The sequence below is a fragment of the Vulpes vulpes genome, chromosome 5 (assembly GCF_048418805.1).
Source record: "Vulpes vulpes isolate BD-2025 chromosome 5, VulVul3, whole genome shotgun sequence".
Lineage (NCBI taxonomy): Eukaryota > Metazoa > Chordata > Mammalia > Carnivora > Canidae > Vulpes > Vulpes vulpes.
In genome coordinates, this window is record NC_132784.1 from 87068428 (window position 1) to 87084275 (window position 15848).

Genomic DNA, 15848 nt, shown 5'->3' on the forward strand with positions numbered 1-15848 from the left:
CCCCAGGCGGCTCAGTCTGTTAAGCATCTGCCTTTGGGTCAGGTTATGATCCCAGGGTCCTGGGATTGAGCCCCATGTTGGGCTCCCTGCTCAGGGGAGAGCCTGTTTCTCCCTTTCCCTCTGCAACTCCTCCTGCTTATGCTCTCTCTGTCAAATAAATAAAATAAAATATTTTAAAAAATAAATAGCATAGTATTTTATACATACATATATTCTTATTTATTTTTTATATTTATAACTTACTTTGTATTTTAAAGCAATTAATTTCTAGAATCTGTCCATATTGAAACATGTAGCTTTAATATACTTATTCTAATCAATGTATGGTATATCATTGCAAGAATATTCCTAATATTATTGAGCTGTTCTCTTTTTGATAAGAAATGACTCTTTTCCCTAATTTTTTAGTAATGCTAATGGACATACATATTAGTGAATAAGTAAAGTGGAATTGCTGATTTGAATAATATATCAATGCAAAAATTAAATATTGTTATATATTGGTGCTAAAAATGGGATGCTGTTATAATACCAAAAAATGTGGAAGCAGCTTTGAAATTGGTTAATAGGTAAGGCCTAGAAGAACTTCAACCATAATTTAAAAAAAAAAAGAGAGAGAGAGAGAGAGCCTAGATTGCATTGACCAGTCTGTTAGTAGAAACATAGAAACATGGAAGTTGAAGACTTTGGTGAGAGCTTAAAACGAAATAATGGTCGTGCTAGATGAAACTTATGTCGTGTACAAATGCGAAAGGCACTCTCAGTGATGGCTCAGGTGGGACTGAAAAATACAGGAAAGAAATCTCTTTTGTCTTAGAAAATACCTACGTCTATTTTCCTCTGTCTCACTTTCTCAGTTATCTGGGTGTGGCTACAACATTCCTTATTAGAAGGACAGACACATTTCCATAAAACTCTTCTGTAAAATCAAGAAAATAATTGTACGTGCTTTTCTCAAATTAAACTTTTAGGCTTTTGAGACATTTTATTAGCAATTAGAAGACATTGGAGAGAGTAACCAAAATAATAGCATCAGTATTATCAAAGTTAATAACAATATAGTTATAAGCCTCCATAAAAATATTATATACTTTTTTGATACCTTATTTATTGATAAGATAAAATGTTGGGGCCTCTTATTACATAACATTCCAGTGGAGAGAGATGGAAAATAATAAATAAGTGAAATGTATAGTGTAATAGATAAGTACTTTATAGAAAAATAAATTTAAAAGTAGGAAAAGACACTGCAGTTGTTAAGGAGCTTGTTTTTAACTGCATCGTTAAATACAACGGTTATGATAGTGTTTACTGAAACATTAGCCTGGATTTCTTCCATGAATAAGAAAGGTGTATGAGTTCATGGAAGACATCCAGATTCATATTTACTCTTCTGAAATCCATTTTCCACAATGCATTGCAGCAGGCAATTTTTTTCCATATGTGAGAAAGACAAGGGTGAGATGCATAGAGAGAGCTATCTAGGGGAAGAGCATTCAAGTGAAAGGGAACAGCATGTACAAAGATCTTGAGGCAGGAACATGTCTTGTATATTTGAAAATCACCAAAAAACCCTCTCATAGCTCAAAGAGAAGAAACAAAGGAGATAGTAGTAGGAAATAAGGTCTGAGAATTAAGGCAGCGGGGCAAATCCTGAAGATCTTGGGAGGCATTGACACAGCTCAGGCTTTTACTCTCAGTGAGTCAAAAAAATGTTAGACAAGGGCAGCCTGGGGGGCTCAGAGGTTTAACGCTGCCTTCAGCCCAGGGTGTGATCCTGGAGACCTGGGATCGAGTCCCACATCGGGCTCCCTGCATGGAGCCTGCCTCTCCCTCTGCCTGTGTCTCTGCCTCTCTCTCTCTCTCTCTCTCTCTGTGTGTGTGTGTGTGTGTCTCTCATGAATAAATAAATAAAATCTTTAAAAAAAAAAGTGTTAGACAATTTTGAGCAGGAGAGCAACACAGTATGGCTTACATGTTAACAAAAGACTGTACAAGGGCAGGGGACCAGCATGAGAACAAACATAAAGGACATTGTTTAATCTACAGGAGAGAGTGGCATAGGCCAGAGTGATAATGGGGGAGTAGGTGACCAGCTATTTTCCATGTACGTATTTTCAATGAGATTTCCTAATGACATCATATGGGGGAGGAGAGAGAGAGAAATCAAGAATACCCTCAAAGTCTTTGACCAGAGCCAAAGGATAGATCTGAGGTCTACTCAGCTAAGAATGATTACGTAAAATGTGGGTTTAGGGAGAAAATCAGGATTTCTGTTCTGAACAGCTTGTGTCCTTGACACCTAAGTGAGGATATCAAATATGCAGTTGGAGCCTGGAATTTAGCAAAGTGATCTAGACTAGAGATTTTTGAGTCCTTAAAAGAGCATTTTTCTAAAGTGCATTCCACATTCTTCTAAGTCTGTACTAGGTTAATAAGTAATAAACACGCAGCTTATGTAATCAAAATTTCTGGGGAATATTGAGTTAATATAAATAGATTTTCTTACTTTAGTATTTCTCAAAATTATTAATATGATAATGTAATTTTGACACATAAAAATTAAGATATAATATTTAGAATTTTCCAGCTTTGTTCTGTGTGGACCCTTTCTTTTCACAGAAAATTTTGGGGGCTGTTGTTTCAAAAGGAACATGTTCCACATGTATTATTCATATTTTACAAGTGAGAAAATCAAATAATTTGAGTATTTGTTCAAAGTCACATACCTGGGGTTCAAAGTCAAATTTATTCTTTTCATTGTTAATTGAACTCATGAAAAGGAAGGGTGGCTATATAGGAGCAGGCGATTTTCACTCTACAGATTGGGTGAACAGAGGAGGCCAAGCAAAACGCCCCAGGACTTAGTTGATCCCTAGCGGAGAGAGAAGAAGGCCATAGTGTTATCAGGACCAAGCCTGAGTGTACTCTTTGGTTCTACTTAGTTCTGGCTTGAAGTATTTTAACTAATAATGGCTATATGACTCAGAATAGTGTGGAGAGGTTGAAGAAAACCCTTTACCTTAACATGGACAATTTTCCTCTAACATATATAAACTATGTGGATCATTTGCAGTTTTTCCTAGTTCAAGTTACTCTGTGTATCTTCAGCCACAGTCATCCTGAGATGTGAATCAAAAAGATAAATTTTATCCAATTAGATAAGTATCAGATGGTGGCAGAGTGGTGGGCAGTAATAAATATCCATGCATAAGAAGAATAAAATAATGAACTATTTGAAGGCAAGCTTTAAGAAATTACTGTTCAATAGCTTGAAATTGTATTTAATTATTATTCTCTGAACTATGGGTTGCCTAGAGAACCGAATCTCCGATATGACCTGAGGTTCCACACCAGGTGGAAGGACGTCAAAATGGAAGACATGCAAAACTAAGCCCCCCAGGGACTCTGACTGTTGCCAACAACCGATTCCATAGGCTGAGATTTAGTATCTTGAACTTAGGGCTATTTGCTACTGATGCATTTAGTGATTAAAGATTACTAAAATTGTTATTCACAAACTAAAGTTTAGCACCTTACTAACATTTACCAGTGGCTTTAATTCCATGTTCTATAAACAAGATTAGCTGCCATGCAATGTTTGGCAAGGTGGTGAAACTCTATGTGCATGTGTAGGTACAAAAGAGAAATAATAAGATATTTAACTTAACTCACTGTTTAAATTACAGGAAGCAGCATCTTGAAAAATTATATAATACTATTAAGAGAGTATAGGGAAGCAAGGGGGACTTAACTCCTTTAAAGCCACTGGTCTGAGGCAAGGGTTAAAAGTTTCCATAAGCTTAGAAGCAAAGACCTCCTTCTGGGAAAAAGAGATCACAGCTGTTAGGGAGTAATGGTTGTCTGGGCAAAGTCAGAAGTAACAATTTAAAAGCCTACTTGCACAATTATCTCTATTTTCCGGGAGCCCTAAAAGAATGTCAACCATGGAGAAAGGCATGCTGTGATTGTCTTGTGTTCACTAAAAAAAAGTAAGGATCACAAGATAATGACCATGGGACTGAGGGAGGCTTCTCCAATCCCAGGCCCTTCACCCTTTAGAAAAGTGCCTTTATAGGTCTTGCACATTAACCCTCAGCAAGCTACATTCCTCTTCCTGGTTGCTCCCTTGTATACAAGCTATCTCTAATAAACTCCACTATTGTTTTTCTCTCCAGTTCATTGTCCATTTCTATGAGGTTGAGACTCAAGACCAGGTAACACTACATTAACACTACATTTAGACAGTAACACTACATTTAGACCCAAGACTGTTCCAACTCTCCAGGATGGAGGGGATAGCTGTCATATTCTCCAGCCATGTCCTTACTAACTCTACAAATTCACTTCACCTTCTAATGGTTCCAGGCTCTACTTCCTCTACCACAGTGACAAAGTAAGGAATCTACTCCAAGAATATACTCTCCAAATGAGCATCTTGACCTATATGAGATGATGGATACTGACTGCTGGAGTATAGCAGATAAGAAGTCTTAACGTTGCACTTAACAGTGGGAATTGTGATGTCAGGAACATGCGAGTATAAATTTTGGCTTTATAATTTATTACCTGAGACTTTTTAGGAAAAGGACAGTTACTTAACATCTTTTAGTATTAAATTTCTGCTTTGTAAGTGCCGATAAGAACAATTGCCTCATAAAGTTTTGAAGTTAAAGGAGAGAAATCATGTATAGCACTTAGCACATTATACAGGAAGCAACTGGTAGATGTCAGCAAAGGAAGAAAACTTGTTTTACTGTGGTAAATCTTGAGATTCTTGTGCAGCTGTATTTGTTGGTTCTATCTAAAGAGAATTTAAAGGCACTTAAATGTATTACATAAACTCACTAAAAGTTCTTCGAAAATGACCTTTTTAACATATATCATCTCTGCCTCAGATAGTTCCCAATCCTGAACCAAAGATCACATGGCCCAGATACTGATAGATATTTGCTTCTAGATTTTGACAAGGCCAACATCCTACAGCTCTACCAATAGGATGCACAGCCTGAAGGGAGAAGCTATACATTACGGCTTCTGTGTCCATTGCAAATTCATAAGCCACCATGGCAAACTCAATAGAACTGGTATTTTCCTTCCTGAAAAATAAACAGTAAAGAGGTAGAAAACAATGGGGGAACAATTATGAGTATAATAAAGTAAATAGAAGTTGATTTGGTGTGCTAAAGAATTAGAGTCAAGGGATGCCTGGGTGGTTCACGGTTGAGCATCTGCCTTTGGCTCAGGTTATGAGCCTGGGGTCCTGAGATCGAGTCCCACATCAGGCTCCCCATAGGGAGCCTGGTTCTCCCTCTGCCTGTCTCTCTGTGTCTCTCATGAATAAATACATAAAATCTTTAAAAAAGTAAAAGAATCTGAATCAGAAAATAAATTTAATAATGATGCATCTGCTTTTCTCAGGATATGAATTAAATTACTATTATTATTATTTTTTTGACAATTTCAAGGCAGTGGAGTTTAAGCCTAAAGAACAAGTTGATAAGACCTAGGATCTGAAGGAAACGACTAGTAGGTATTTTCATTATTGTTGTTGAATAATTTATTTAGATATTAGTTCAATCCCATGCTTAAGAATAAAAACAGAATGGGCCCAATAAATGTTCTAGGCATAACTGTGTAGGCCAGAGAATTTTAAATTTATTTATTTATTTATTTATTTATTATTTATTTATTTTTTAGAATTTTAAATTTATATGCTTAATGTCAGAGGGAGGCAAGCAAACCATGGTCAGGGAATATACAGAGAGCAGGGTAAAGACCAACACCAGGCCAGTCAAAGATAAAGCAGGGTCAGCAAGGACTGAGTATGATAAGTGATCTAACTCTAAGGCAATAGTTTAAAATTAAAAAAAAAAAAAGGAAATATCTACAATAGAGTGTACAGGGAAAATCAATCAAAATATCATTTATAGTCATGATGATCCAAAAAGGAAAAGAAAAAAAAAAAAAAAAACTCTGTTAATGGAGGTAATTCACACATCACCTCCACAGACTTTGTATGATTGCTGATAAGTTGAGAACCAGTTCTGATTGCCAATTAACTTTGAGAGATGAGTAGGTATGAATATGTGAGGTTAGCAGGATGGTACAAAGGTGATAAAGAAGCAGGAATAGAAAGGGCATGATAGGAAAATATGACTGAGAAAATAATTTATAATAAATTATAGGAATTATTCAATTTTTAAAAATTTATTAAAAGTTACCATAAATATTTCTTTTGTTTAATTCTGCTTGCTTAAGTAAAATGATGATATGCTTTATTAATAAGGTGAGAATTGCTATTATGGCTTCCATACAAATTTAATCAGAGAAAAGGGCTTATATAAGAAAAAGTTTTCGTTGAAACTTCATCTGTGTTATTTTCTAAGGATTATATCAATGAAGGGAAATGCATGTGAGAGCACTTGATCAATATAAACCAATGTAAGAACCGAGAGGCTAAAAAAATCATTTGTAAAAATTGAAATATGTGACAAAGTAGTTTGCCATTGAGCCTTAGCTGAACCCTGTCTCTGATTCACACACATTCCCACTACAACCTCGAAATTGATCCAATAATAAACATTTCAGTTGAAACAAATCACAAATCATTGCTATTATTAAATTATTGGGGGTAAAAATCTTGCAAGCTACTTGATTGAATTATGTCAGGCCTTAAACATCTCTTTATCAGGTTACTATTGAATAGGGTAGGTGGTGTACATACCATACATCAGGAGACCGCCAATGGCCTTCGAACAGGTAAGATATCAATCTTCTCATTTTGCACTGAGACAGGAAAGGCCCAGAAAGATTAATAGGTTCAAACCCTCCAGCCTATGGGGCTCGAATCTAAGTAGAATTCCTAGCTACTTTGATCAGGTAAATCAAAGGCATTTCTCAAAGCATGGCAGCAGGAGGTCAAATAACTAAATAGACACAGATAAAAAAAAATAACAATGTATAAAATTTCTTTTCTTCTTCAATTTTTATTCTCAACTTCAACAGAACCCAAACAATCAAAGGAAAATCTTACCATGATAGTATTTACGTGTCATAGTCAGGAATTGTTTGAAGCTAGAAGAGAATTCCATCTCTCAAGTGTGTGCCCTTTTATCTTATTTACTGATATTTCGCTGCAGAGAAATAAAAGCCAATGTCAATGTTGAACATGTCTGTCCACCACTACAAATGCATCTTGTTTCCTTAGGACAAGCACTTCCTAAACAGCATGAAATTGGGGCCATTTTACCCATCCTTCATTAGGTGACATTTTCCTTCACATAGAGGAAACATGAATGGAAAGCAAAACATTTATCTAAATATGATGTAGAAGCATCAGTAGGTTGGTTACATGCTGCTGGCAAAGAATTTGGGCAGGGAAGGAAAGAAAGATAAAAAAACAGGTATTAAATATCATTTAGGGAGAACACAATTTCTGGATATAGAAAAGAGAAAAAAGATAAAAAGAGAAGATCAAAGATGAAGAGGTTAAAGAAAAGAGAGAGAGAAGTACAAAGGGAAGAAGGATGAGTAAGACACAGAGAACAGTGAGAGGGAGAAATCAGGGGAAAGAAAAAGAAATACCAAGACAGTGCGATATGAAAGAGAGCTGAAGGCAGACATAGAATTTGAAGAATATTTTAAAAAATTAGGATTGGAAAATTATTTAAAAAGCCATGGACACAATGTCTCCTAAGATAAAGACCATGAAAGAGAACGTTAAAAAACAAAACAAAACAAAACAAAAAAAAAACAAAAAACAAAAAACAAAAAAACAAAAACAAAAAGAGTTCAACTTGCAAATTTCCAGTTCACTGTCAAATAAAAATAATAAGATATAGTAAAAAAAGTTTCAATTACTCATGATATTCCTGAGTTAAAGCTAATATTAAGATGAAGCAAGGTAATCCTAGCTAACTGCTCAGAATAGTGCTTGACACCTATTAAGTGCTCAATAATTATTGTTAGTATTCTTTATGAACTTCTTTAGAGGTTTGCCAGACTTTGAAGAACCAAGGTAGACTAGATTTGAGGCCCAGTGAATTCTAAGCAATAATCTACACACCAAACGATAACCCTAAATGCTCTTTTAACCCATGCTATAGTTTAACCTTCTATGTTTTTCACTGCCCACCTCCCCACATCATATAGTTTTAAGATTGAGGCAAAATTCTTTTTTTTTTAAGATTTTATTTATTTATTTTGGGGAGAGAGAGAGAGAGCACGCACACAAGAGTAGGGGGAGAGGCAGAAGCAGAGGGAGAAGCAGGCTCCCCACTCAGCAGGTGCCCTATGGCTGGGCTCTCAATCCCCAGGCCCTGAGATCACGGCCTGAGCCAAAGTCAGACACTTAACCAACTGAACCACCCTGGCACCCTGAGATTCAGGCAAAAGTCTTAATTTACATTGCTCTGGTGGTAAAAAGTATGTAATCTTTTTATTTAATAATTATGAAATGTAAAGAGTTATATATTATCCTTATATAAGCCTAAATTTCAGGGAAGAAATCACCAAAACCTCTGGGCAAGCCCAAGTGATTCTCTACATATCTCTATCAGAAGTTATTCCTAATATTTTAAAGATTTCTTTAAGGAAGCAGATAACTTTTTTTTTTTTAAGATTTTATTTATTTATTCATGAGAGACACAAGGAGAGAGAGAGGCAGAGACCCAGGCAGAGGGAGAAGCAGGCTCCATGCAGGGAGCCCGACGCAGGACTCGATCTCGGGTCTCCAGGATCAGGCCCTGGACCAAAGGTGGTGCTAAACTGCTGAGCCACCCGGGCTGCCCCAGCAGATAACTTTTATTCCAAGAGGGTATTTCTTGATAGGACTAATGTTTGGAGTTGTTTTTCCCCCGTGCAGATGAAGGAATGCCTTTAGACTTAAGAATTATGCAGGTATTCTAATGACTGTTATTTTCAGCACTATCATTCACATTTTATATGTATCAATTCAGACACAGGTGCAAACATTTGCTTGTCAATTATTAACAATCAGCGAGCGTTCTTCAAGGCCCATTTCCTTACAGAATCTTAAAAACGGAAAAGAAAGAACCAAAGGCAAATAATGATTTTCTTTTGCTGCGCAATCATTCTAGGATCATAAAATACATGATAAAAGACAATCGTTACTAATAAATTATCAGCAAGAAGAGCATAAGCCCTTTTAGACGGGAGAACCACACTGATTCACTACGGTTCAAACCCTTCAGACCTAAATGCAGCCTGTGACTTCGCCTGTTGGAGGTCATTGAACCACACAGCTCTCAGGTCAACTTCGTTCTGTTTCTGTGATAGCCCCGAATTAAAGAGATTATGGCTTTTACTCAACTAAACAGAACCTCTAAATGGATTTTTTTCTCGTGGGTGCCTGGGAAGTTTCCTGGAATCGCATCGATTCCATGGGGTCCTGAGCAGCACCTTGTTGTGTTCTGAGTTATCAGGTGCTGTTTGAGTTTTGCCAACACAGAAGGAGGGGCACAGTGGAGCCCAGCAAAGCATAACATGCCATCCTGTTGACATGTAAGCCTCCCAACCACCTTGCAAGCTGAGAAATTTGACCTATTAATGTGTGAGGAAACGGAGGAGTCTGGGGGTCAGTGAGTCTCCCGAGGTTAATTCCACGGTCTTCTTGATTCCAGAGTTTGGATGCCTCCATGATCCCACAAGCAACGAACAACATGGCCAATTAGCACAGAGTTTTACACTTTAGGATTCAAGCTTCTTAGTCTTTGAGATACTGCAACTAACTAAAACAAGCCATCTTACCTTGGCCTCATCGCCATAAATCGCGTTCCCTTTGTTTAACATTGGGGAAGTTTTCTATAGTGTCTGTAATTTATTTTACGATCTATAACTTAACCATTGCTGAAAGGTTACATGTGTGCGACTTAGCTTCGAGGATGATCCAGGTCGGCAAACATGCTGTAAAGAAAGCAGGCAGTCGGTTGTCCATTTCTCAATTGAAATTCACTGTTTTGCTCATCAGCATAACGGATTCTCAAAAAGGAGTTTTTATCAGTAAAGATAGTATTCTGTTGTATGGTGTGATCAATGTCAAAGGTGGGGTATCCCTGGTGAAATGAGAGATATTCAGGTTATTTTGCATGAGCTGAAAAATAGGAGCATCTCCCAGATTTTACAAATGTAGGAGAAAAATCCAGGGAAGCCTCAAGGCTTTCCTCTCAGACCTCAGACGTGGATCACAGGGTTTGATCCCTGGACAGACCCGGTGAACAGCTGTGGATGATTGCTCGAAGCCAGATGTCAACTATAAAGCCCAGAACCTTGCCTACGGAAATTTGTTGTATCTGCCCCAAGTAAACTTTAGAGTAGGATGGGACTGGAGGGATGCCGGGTGGCTCAGTGGTTGAGCATCTACCTTTGGCCCAGGGTGTGTTCCTGGAGACCCGAGATCGAGTCCCATGTAGGGCTCCCTGCATGGACGAAGTACAGGGACTTTACCAAAAACTTGCTTATTAATACTTGTCTCATAAGTATCTGTTTGAGGAGGGAAATGTGTTCTTAAGTCTTGCATTTTGAGCAGGGGGATAGTTAAACTTCATTTGTCTCAAAGATTTTTGGCAGCTATTTATCTCAAAAATAAATAAATAAATAACTGCCAAGAGACACAGGAGCAAATTGCCTCAGGACAGCGAGCAACAGTTTGTGAAATGACCCATGAGATGCTCGGAACATATACAGAAGCTGGAATCCACACCGCACAAAGTCTTTTGGACTTTGAGAGACGTTTAAGTGCAGTTTTGACGCTAGGACGTAAAGCACTCCTATGTTTAATAGTTAACTATCAACTTTGTACTTTCTTTTCCTTTCTTTCTTTCTTTTTTTTTATACCCTATGTGTGTGTGTGTTTAAAAAAACTGAAGTACAGTTTATGCACAATGTTCCATTAGTTTCAAGTGTCCAATCCTTCGTTTTGAACAGCATTCTATTATTGGCATCATTCCCTATTACACAGACATACTTATACCTCATAAGGCAATTTGCCGACTAAAGGATTCCTTATCACTCCCACTCCCTTACAGCAGGGCTGGAGTTTTCTAATTATGACAACATGGAGAAGGAAAACATCTGTGCTGCCAAGGCTGAACAGCAGCAGCTCTTCGTAAGTGAAGAAAAGAGCTTTCAGACACTTTAAATATTTGAGAGATTAAATGAAAGTTTGCTACTGATGTCTCCTTGAGTAGTCCTCTGGGAGGCCAGGGAGAGAGTCTGGGTACGTGCAACGTAATAAAGGGAAATTCAAGAAAAAGAAGAGAAGAGGCAGTTATTGTACAATGAATTTTAATACTGTTTACAGCCCCCAAAGTAGGTTTAATAAATGGTGTTGGAAACACCAAAAATCTCTCCACTAGATCCTATAGGTTCCACTCTTGATACATAAGGATTGAGTTAGACCAGTGGACCAACTCGCCCGATCTCAACTCGGTTGTGGTAATCAAATCTTATCTAACAACATTCTCAAAGCACAGAGATCTAAATGGCTCCCTAAATCACTTCCGAGAAATCCTAAACTCTTTAGCATGAAGTACATACCCTGTAAGGATTAGACTGACTCCACACTCCCTTTACTCATCACTTGCTCCAGATCTGTACACTTTCTCCTTCTTCCAGCTCGAGCCCTAGCGCTGTAGCGACCGCCTGTAATGATCTCAGTGGTCAAATCATGGTGCATATGGTGCCAACTGGCAAAGGGAGCCTCCCGCTGACCACCTGGTTGGACTGGATGTCTACACCCTAAGCCACTATACTCTACTATGTCACTAATGAGTAAGGGCATGAATGAGCAAATGAACAGGTGAGTAGTAATACGACCAAAGTTCTCTTAAAGCCTGGCATGAAAAAGTACAAAAATACTCTAGGTCCCATGCACTCTTGTTTCCGCAAAATGAAATTAAAATTTTTCACACAAATTCATCTCTACTGCCTTCAACAGTGAAGCCAAACATTGAACTGATTTTTTTTTTTTTTAAGCACTCTGTTGGTTCTGCTTCCAATGGCTTCCAGACTTTTGCTTTGACCCGTGAGAGAGAAAAGGTCATCATTGTGATGGTGTTTGGACTACCTTTTTCAAATGTTTTACCGTATGTTCATGATTTGTTCTTGGTATGTTCTGATTTACCATATGTTCTTGTTCTCACTAAAATGTACCCATTTCTACCTACCAAATCCACATCCCCCCAACATACAGCACTATGGTTTATTCTTAGTTATTTGGCACCTCCCCACATCAAAATATATTCTGTTAGAAGTCTGGAAATCTCTCAGTAAAACAGTTTCATCCAGGTCATTTACAAGAAATTCTTAAATGAGATTGTTCATATCGCTGAATCTAAAAGCTACAACTTCAACATTTTCACTTTTGAAGGTTTCTCCGAGCATACTCTAGTACCACACGAATTTTAAAAATGAGAAAATGCATAGAAAATAGTCACAAAAGCTTTGAAGTATTATCCTAATGCAAAATACGATCATTGCAATTATTATCATATTTAATCTATTTAATCTCTACATATTTTTCAATCCAGATCTGTGAATAGGCTAAAAGTGCCTCAATTCTTTAAAGTTCCATATTTTCTTCTTCTTTTTTTTTTTTAAGATTTTATTTAGGGGCACCTGGGTGGTTCATTCAGTTAGGCATCTGCCTTCAGCACAGGTCATGATCTCAGGGTCCTGGGATGGAGCCTTAAGGAGTTATGCTCTCTGCCCAGTGAGGAGTTTGCTTCTCCCTCTCCCTCTGTCCTCACATGTTTGCTCTCTCTCGCTCCCTCCCTTTCTCTCTCTCTCTCTCAATAAGTAAAGAAAATCGTTTTTAAAAAAATAAATATTTTTGCATATTTATTTGTGAGAGAGAGAGCAAGAGAGGGCAGGGGGAGGAATGGAAAGAGAAAGGGGAGAGGGAGAAGCGGGCTCCCCACTGAGCACGGACCTCAACCCAGGTCCCAGGACCCCAGGATCATGGCCTGAGCCAACAGCAGATGCTTAACTGGCTGAGCCACCCAGGTGCCTCCAAAACCCCATATCTTCAAGACATGGTAAAAAGTCAGTACATTATATTCCTTGGACCCGCTTATACATATTCATGTTGACCTCTGACAATTTACCAAGCATAGGTTTCCAACTTCCAGGCCAGTAAAACTTTTCTTTATTAGCACACGTGTGGTCTTGTGAGAAATCTTTTCTGAGCTCCTTCATGTAAGAGTCATGATGACTACATGAAGTGAGGTCAGAGCAAAAAGAACAAGGGGTTGAAAGTCAGAAGCCCCAAATTTGGGTTGCAAACCTACCATTTTTGGTTTGTGTGCAATCGAGTCACTTCTCTGAGCCTCAGTACCCTCATCTGTAAATTGGAAATAACAATTGCATTTCTATGCAATTGCATAGAACAATTGTATTTCTATGCAAAAAAAAAAAAGTGTCAAAATATTTTGAGATCTGCAATATAGAAATACCAGTTTTTGTTTTTGTTTTTTCCTCCAGTCTCAACAGAGTTGTGAAAATTTGAGGCTTCACCACAGGCCATCTGAGTCATATATCAGATTCATTTCACTCAAACGAAACCAATCACTGCGTGGTTAATATGTGCCAGACTCTGTGCCGAGCACTTTACTTGCATGATCTCACCCAAAGTCATTAAAAACCTGGAAGGAAAATATGATGATTCTCATTTACATCAAGAAGGCTGAGTCACAATAAGCACAAGTAATTTGTCCAAATGTTGGAACTGACGTATTAAAATACATTGCAGCGTTTTTGGGTTTTTTTTGTTTGTGTTTTTCCTCTCGGATACATGTGAAGACACTGAATTCCTTTGACAAACCAGGGAAAGCAAAAAAGATCTTGTGAACAGGAACGACTATCTTTAGAAATAAAAATCATTTATTGGCAGCGCAAGAAAGACAAAATAAGAATGAAAATTAATTAAATGCCTCGATAGAAAAACATACAAACAAACAAGAAAACAGAAAGAGGACTCCGGTTTCTAGAATTTAACTTGCTAAATGCAGGTATCATAGACTCACAGATCTCAAGGTCTGCAGGGTTTCAGGTTACTAGTCCAGCGCTACTGGTTTTAGCTCCTAGCCTCATCTCTTGGAAACATCCTCCTGAAATAGGCTTCTAGATCATTCATCTTCAGCTGCTGTTTCTCTCCACAATACGTGATGGATGGTATTCATGGCCACAGTCCACACTCGTGGACTTGAGCTGAGACAATGAGAAAACAATCTCTGACTCGTGCGCAGTTCTTGCAAAGGTAGTTATTAAAAGACCTCTTTTACTCCCAGTTAAGTGATACTGATGTCATTATATAAAAACTTCACATTTCTCTTTATTTTAAAAGGAAACCCTCCCAGATTTTAGTGGTCCAAGCTACCACAGTAGCAAAGGCCTCCAATACAATAGCCTGTCACCATGTTGATGGTGGAAATCTCTTCTCCCCTATGATTTCTGCAGCTCAAGTGACAGGTCATATCAGTCTGCTTTGGTTCAAGGAGACACAAAACTTCACTTGAATGAACATCAATAAAAATTGAAAATTCACTTTTTCATTTAGCCACCAAGTCCAGAGACGTGGCTTACTTCAGGTATGATGTGATCCTGGTACATCATGGCATCAGGGCCCCGACTTCTTTTCTACTCTATTCTTTCCTGTCTTTTCTCTCCCCTAGGCCCACTTGATCCTCAGATTGTCACCTCCTCGCACTACGTAGTCTCACAATGCACACTCCCTGTTATGCACGTTGATCAGAAAAGATGAATATTTGTCCCCAAACTCCCAGCAAAAGCCCAGAAACTCACCATCCTGGGATCAGTTTAAGTCATGTGCCAAACATGAACCAATCCCTATGACCTTAGACTGGACTACGTTGATTGGCTTGACCTCTGCCACATTTTGAACACCTGGAGAATACAGCCCGTTTCCAGGAAACCACAGACACCCACCACCCTGCTCCTCCCCATCAAAAAAATCAAAAGCTGCTGGAAAGGGGAAAGGAAGCTAATGCAGAGGGTATATTGTGAAAAGCTCTCTCTGGAGAACTCTCTCTCCCTGAAAAGATCTCCCTCTTTTAAACAACCAGATAGAAAATTCTCTCCTTTCTTAAGCTTAATTTTTTTTTTCTCATAGATTCCACCCATTAATCTCCGTTCTTCCCTTGAAGATCTACAGAACAGATTGTAACCTTGATTTTGCTCTCTGTGGCTGATATTTATCAATAGGCTATCTGATTCTCATAGTTCACTCCCTTGAATAGTAAAAACTTCGCTCCTGATATTTCGCGCACACTTAAAGAAGGATACCTCAGGAAAATAAACAAAGAGTATATTAATATTCAATTTATCTGCTGATTTCCGAGGAAACCTAGTGATTTATGAAGGCCTATCTTGACATTTCATAGAGAAAAAGGTATTTCTCCTAGAAGTATTAATCAAAACACATTTAGTATTCTGTGGCTTATAGGACAGATCCTAATGAATGTGACTGGCCTCTTTATTTCTGGATGGGGAGAGGGAGAGTTTGTTTAACTTCTCTAATGCCAGGTTATTAGAGGCACATTGGAGCAGCTGAAGTCCTTGGACCTTGAGTGGAATTATTTTAAGGCCCTAATTCTTCACAACAGGAAGCCAGAGAAAGTGTTGTTGGTTCTCTTTTTGGTTTATTGAAAGGCCTTCAACTCGGGGGCGGGAAGCCCTTTCAAAACTAGATGCTTGCTTCTCCCCAGGACCCCAACCGACATTCCTTTCAGATACATCTTTTAAGATTACCCATCATAGTTTAATCATCCTTTTAAAAGGGTTGTGCCTTTCCCACACCAGCACTCACC